This window comes from Nelumbo nucifera, chromosome 2 (genome assembly GCF_055504915.1).
Source record: "Nelumbo nucifera cultivar China Antique chromosome 2, China Antique-T2T, whole genome shotgun sequence".
In the NCBI taxonomy this organism is placed as follows: Eukaryota; Viridiplantae; Streptophyta; class Magnoliopsida; order Proteales; family Nelumbonaceae; genus Nelumbo; species Nelumbo nucifera.
Window position 1 is genome coordinate 25,524,665 of NC_142650.1, and position 6,426 is coordinate 25,531,090.

The window sequence follows — 6,426 nt, forward strand, 5'->3', positions numbered from 1 at the left end:
ATCCGGGCGGGAGTTTGTTTAGACCGTCATATACGAAGTATATACGTATACGGCGTATATCGTAGAATGAACGAAAAGCACGTGTTTTGCATCATCCTAGGTTTCTAACTAATTAGGCGGGCCCAAGTGCCCAACGACCTCGCGGGTGATGTCTTAAACGATAAACCATTTGTGGATGAGTGCGCTCCCGCTCCAGATTGGAATTGATATACAACCAAACAGGTCAGTAAAGCGGGAAAATCAATTTGAAGTCTAGAACTACAACCCATAAAGTAGCCAATTGAGAAGGAATGAGGGAGGGAGACCGGATATGCTCCTCACACGCATATCCTATCATGCATTGGTAATATCTCCCGTATTTATTAATTATTATTCACAAAAGATGTTCATAATGCACGGTGGATATGCATGTGAGGCGCCCATTTGTGAGGAACAGATCCCGTCTCAGAGTGAGAGGTTAGGGGTGGCTCAGTTTGTATGTAACTCCATCTTTACACGTGATTCAATTAAAGTGGAAACAAATTTTGCATTGTTATCTAAGTTGGAGCCTCTCAAAAGATAAGATCATTTCAGTTACGAGCAATTCTCCAAAACTGTGAAGATTAATATTTTATCCTTAGAAATAGAATGTTTAATACTTTTATAAATATTAAAAATAGTATTTTATTAATAAACAAACATTATGATTTGTTGAAATAAATAATTATTTATTATTTAATTAATAATAATATTTATTGTTATTATTAAGTAATAATAAATAAAATTATTATTATTATGATCATCATCATTATTAAACGATATTTTTAATATTATAAAATAATATTTTATATTTAATAATATGATTTACTTCATAGCAATGTTTTTTTGTTATTATTATTAAATTATATTTTTATATTATGAAATAATGTTTTATAATTTATTTAAATAGTTACTATTATTTAATTAATAATAATATTTACTATTAGTGAAAATTATGGTCTACCCCACCTCACAATTTTCTATTTATTTATTTTTATTCTATTTTGCAAAACCCCCCACCTACCCCCTTGAATTGTGTGAGATTCCCCCACCTATTAGTATTGCAAATAATGACAATTTTTTGAGGTGAGGGAATCAATAATTTGCCATTGTTTCTATTATCAAGTAACATTTTTATATTATGATGTAATATTTGATAATATTATTTAAATAAATATTAATATTTATTATTATTAAATATATGATATTAATGAGGGTGTTAACGCCATTTTATCACGTTTGAAATGTGTATGATTCAAGCAAGACATGAGACAAGGTCTTATCATTTCAAACGTCTTTTCTCTTTTTAAATGTTAAAAATAAACATAATCTCAAATGCCCTTACCTTTGAAAAGCAAGAAACGCTCCCCTTTGGCATCATACATTTCCTTCCGGTGATGGTTTAGCAGCACAACCATTTGAATTTTTAAATGGCTTCGCCCATTGTTACATTGTAGAGTAAATGTATGATGATGGATAAGTAAGATATTGAAAGTGCTTTGACCAATCAAATCTCATGAATTTTGATGAATGTCAACTGATTGGTTACCACTTTTACGATATTGGTTAGTTAGTTATTAGTTTTTTTGGGGGAAATTTACAATAAATTTTGATGGTTTTAAAAATGTAATTGGCATTTAATATGACAATGCAACCAAACTGCTCTCTGTATTTTCTCTATGTCTTTATGTAACATTGTTGTATCTGTCTATTTGTTTCACTTTAAGGGGTATTCTTTTTTTGGATTTTGAGAGGGTGGGAAAGTTGGTCAATGGGATTTTGGTTCCCATTGACCAAGAATCACATGTTCATTTTTCAGATTTATATGAGGATCTGGGAAAGTATATTTTCTTGGGTATCACTTACCTGGTCTCTTAGGTGGGTAAATAACTTCCCCACACTTGAATGAGACAAAAAAAACCCATTTTAATAATATATTTTTATGGATAAAACGGGCATTACCTTATTTACCTAGAAAACAAAAGAATATGGGTAAATGCACTTACCCAAATAAGTATTTCACAGAAAAAACTTACCCAGATAATTACATATAGCCGAGTAAGTAACTTACCGAAAAGTGAATGGAGCCTTAAGGAAAAGAATAAGAAAAATAGAGGACAATCAGTGGTGCTGCTTCACCAATGGTTGATGAAGTACACCTCTATGCAACTTTTCCCTGATCCCCTCCTAGGCTCCCCCTCTCTTGTTTTTTATTCCTTTCCACCTTTCTTGACCTTCTTTCCCTTCTCTAATACCTTTATCAGTCTTCTACTTTGACTCTCTCTCTAAATCCATTTTTCATGACCTCATAGGCTCCCTCTCTCCAAACCATATTTTCATTTTTTTTTAGGTTTTTCATTTATTGTAATATCAATGAGGTTTCAAAATAACAAAGTAGAGGAGTTCTAACATGCAACAACTTAATGGTGGACTAGTGGTGATGAACGAGTTGAATGATCCAATGGTCTGACCATTGAGGTTGATTATTTCCTGATTAGGTAAGTGGTTTGTTGAGGTCGACAATTTTGAAGACAAAAGGACCCAATTTCTCTTTTAGGTGACAAATCAAATAGTTCAATTGTCTTTAGGTAAAAAGACAATTTCATTCAACAAAAAACCCATTTGCATCTCCCTTAGAATCACAGGAGAAATAAATTGGGGAGTGAAGCACCAGCACCAGCACCAGGTGAAGGTTCTAATATAAGACAAAGCAAACATGGCTACTTTATGTGCAACTCAATTAGTTGTTGATAAGAGTGACTAGAGGCCCTCAATGGAAAAAACCTCGGGGTGTGGGACCAAATCCTACGGTCGAAGGAGCAACCTACACCGAAGGATAAAATTGACTTTGCACATCTCTTTATTTGTATTAGTGCTATATATTTTAATTTTAATTGCTAAAATAGATAGTCTCTAAGACAATTAAGAATGACCTTGATATGGATGAAGATCTGGGTAGGTGGTTGAAAATTTCAAGATCTAATATCCCACGAAGTGGGGTGGGACACATGTCATCGAACCAGCAAGTGGAAGAAATTTAGAAGGCCAAAACTTCAGGGAATTTATATATATATTAAAATAAAGCGGTCAAAAAAATTTTTCCTTTTTTAAAATTTTTTTTTTTACTCCATGTTATGCACTTTCCCAATAACCTAAATAATATTTTCTCCTAAACCACCTCTCCCACTATCCCCTACTTTATCCAAAATTATCTCTAATTCTTATTTGTCTTATAAATTATCTCTAATTCCTATTTATCTCCAAAGTTATCTCTAATTTAGTAGAGAGTTTCTCTCCTAAATTATCTCTAATTCCTATTTATCCTCTCCCCTACTTTTTATCTATATCTATCTAAAGAAAGTTTAGATTAAAAAAATTAAAAATTATTTAAATATTATAAAAAAATTATATAATAACTTTAAAATATTTATTAAAAACATAAAAATTAATTATATATTTTTACAAAATATATAACGAAATTATGTGCTAACAATTTAAATTATGTTTTTCTGGACTATCATTTGAAATTTTTTCTAAATATTTAATAATATGTAATAGATTTAAATAAATAAAATTCAAATAACAAAAAATTTTATAGATTATTTAAATATTTAAGTAACTAAATATCTATTATAACTAGATTTTAAATAGTTAAAATAACGAAATTATGTAATAAATTTAAAAAATTTCTTCAAACTATAAAAATATTTATAACATAGTATTGAAATTAATAATAATTTAATACATTACAAAATTAATAATGAAATTATGTAAAAATATTATAAATTATGATTTTATGGACAACTAAATTCAATAAATAATTAATATTTTAAAACTTAAATAATTTACATATTATTTAAGTATTTAAATAAATAAATATTTTAAATAACAAATATGTAACAACTAGATGTAAAAACTAGATTTTAAATAGTTAAAATAAAGAAATTATGTAATAAATTTAAAAATTCCTGAAAATTAGAAAATTAATTATAACATAATATTGAAATTAATAATAATTTAATATTTTTACAAAATATTATAAATAACTAATTTCAATTATATCAAGTAATAATTCAAGAAAATAACTTTCAAAAAATAATATTTATTTATAATAATTCTAAGCTCTTAATCTGTATTTATTATATAATTATATATACTAAAATTAATATTTATTGTATTTCAGTAATTATTTATTGTTTTTGTGATAAATGTATTTTCAATGATTATGTATAAATTTATTTTGTTTTGCTATTTAACAGAAAACTTTTAATAATTATTGGAGATTAAACTACTATTATTGAATTTCTTAAATTTAATTTATTATACTTATTGTATTTATTATATTTTTGTTATAACTTATTGACTAATTTTTATTAGATATTAAATTATTATTTGAGATTATACTATTTATTAACTAAGTTAATATATTTTTAGTACTTATTGTATTTTTAATTATCAATACATTTTCAATAATTATGTATTTTCGCTATAAATTTTCAATAATTATTGGAGATTAAGCTATTCTTAATTATTTATCAGAGATGGGACTATTAATTTAGCTGAATTTTTGAGTGTTCGTGACTTGGTTTGATTCGGTCGTAGGCTATTTGGCCAACTAAATTGACTTGGTTAGGTTGGGGAGTTGGTCAGCTAAAACCGATTGACCTTTTGTGAAATCCAACCCACTCAAGTTGTATCAATTTGGGTCGATTTTTGCTTTGGTCAGTCGGTTCAAAAGATTTAAACTTACAAATTTAATTTAATTTAAAAAATTATAGTGCAATTTTTTTAAAATAAATTTAAAAATTAGATTTATGATATAAAACATTTTGGAATAAAAAATATGGGAAATTTTCCACTTTTCCATATTAAAAATTATATTTAAAATATAAAATGTTAATATATATATCAATGGTTAGGTCATTTGATTTTGGTCAATTTATAAATGGCCAAAGTGAAACTGATCCAATTTGGTCGAATTTATAAATTTTTTAACCAAAGCCGACCTAAAATACTAGAAAACCGAGCAACTCAAGTCAAGTTGATCGGGTTGGTTGGTTTTCATCAGTTTGATGAATAAACCTAACTGAAATTAATTATTGTTATTTTGTATTATAAAAAATTATTAAAAGTAGTATATAAAATATGGATAATTATTAATTATTTAAAAAGTTTAAAATATAAACAATTGTATACTCTTATGTGTTTCTATTAGGGTCATTTACTAGAACACACCTTTAGGGATGGCAATTTTCCCCATCCCTGACGGGGACCCGATTTCCCCGACCCAATGGGGGCTGGGGTGGGGATTGTTTTGGCGGAGTAGGACGGGGATAGGGATTAATAGGAATCCCCAGTCAGGGTCGGGGATGGGGATTGAGGTCCCGACCCTGATTATATATACATTAAATGTTATTTATATTATTTATTATATATATATATATCAAAACATATTTAAAACATTATTTATAATTTAAAATTTTTATTTATTTTAAATAAATTTATTTAAAAAAATACTATTATCTAAAACATTTTGGGGATTTGGGTCCCTATAGGGAACCCATCCCGCCGGGGATTGAGGATGGGGGTTAATTTCAAAATCGGGGTTGGGGACGAGGAATATGATCTCTGCCCCAAACATACCCCATTGCCATTCCTACACACCTTATAACTTTACATATTTACTTAAACCTACCTTTTAGTTTTCATTTTACTAAAATATCCCATATATTTTACAACTTATTTACTTAATCAACCTTTCACTAAGGAGTGTTTGTTTTGCCATTAGACCCATGATTTTTTCTTCAAAGCCAATAGAGTGGTTTCCCGTGTCTTATTAAAGGCAAAAATGGTATTTTTATTTTTTTTCTTTTGATTAAATTTATTTAAATGAGCATTAGGGTCAACACTACCATTTTCCGTTGTCATCTAATGGAAGATTGATTAAATCCATTGCAAATTATAAGTGGTGTTTTAGTAAAATGCTAACTATAGGGTATATTTTAGTAAATCCATGAAACTATAAGAGGTATTTTAGTAAATGACCATTTATATTATTTAACTTTCGCTTAATAAATCTCGTGCATCACATGGGTCCCCGCTAGTAGATTGATTATATTGTTGAGCTAAAGCAAAGGGCTATCAACGAGTCGGGGTCAGGTCTAAGTCGGAATTAGTTAGAATCGAAACCGATCCAACATGAAATTTTGATGATTTGAAACTGGAATTAGAATCAGAACAGACCCAATTGGGTCCATGATTTTTGGATTCAAAACTGAATAGATCGGTCTCGGGGCAATCAGGCTTGACCCGACTAACCCGATTATAATAAATTTTTGTTTGGTATATATTAAATATTCTATATATATTTAATATATTATACATTATATATATTGGGTCGGGTCTAAA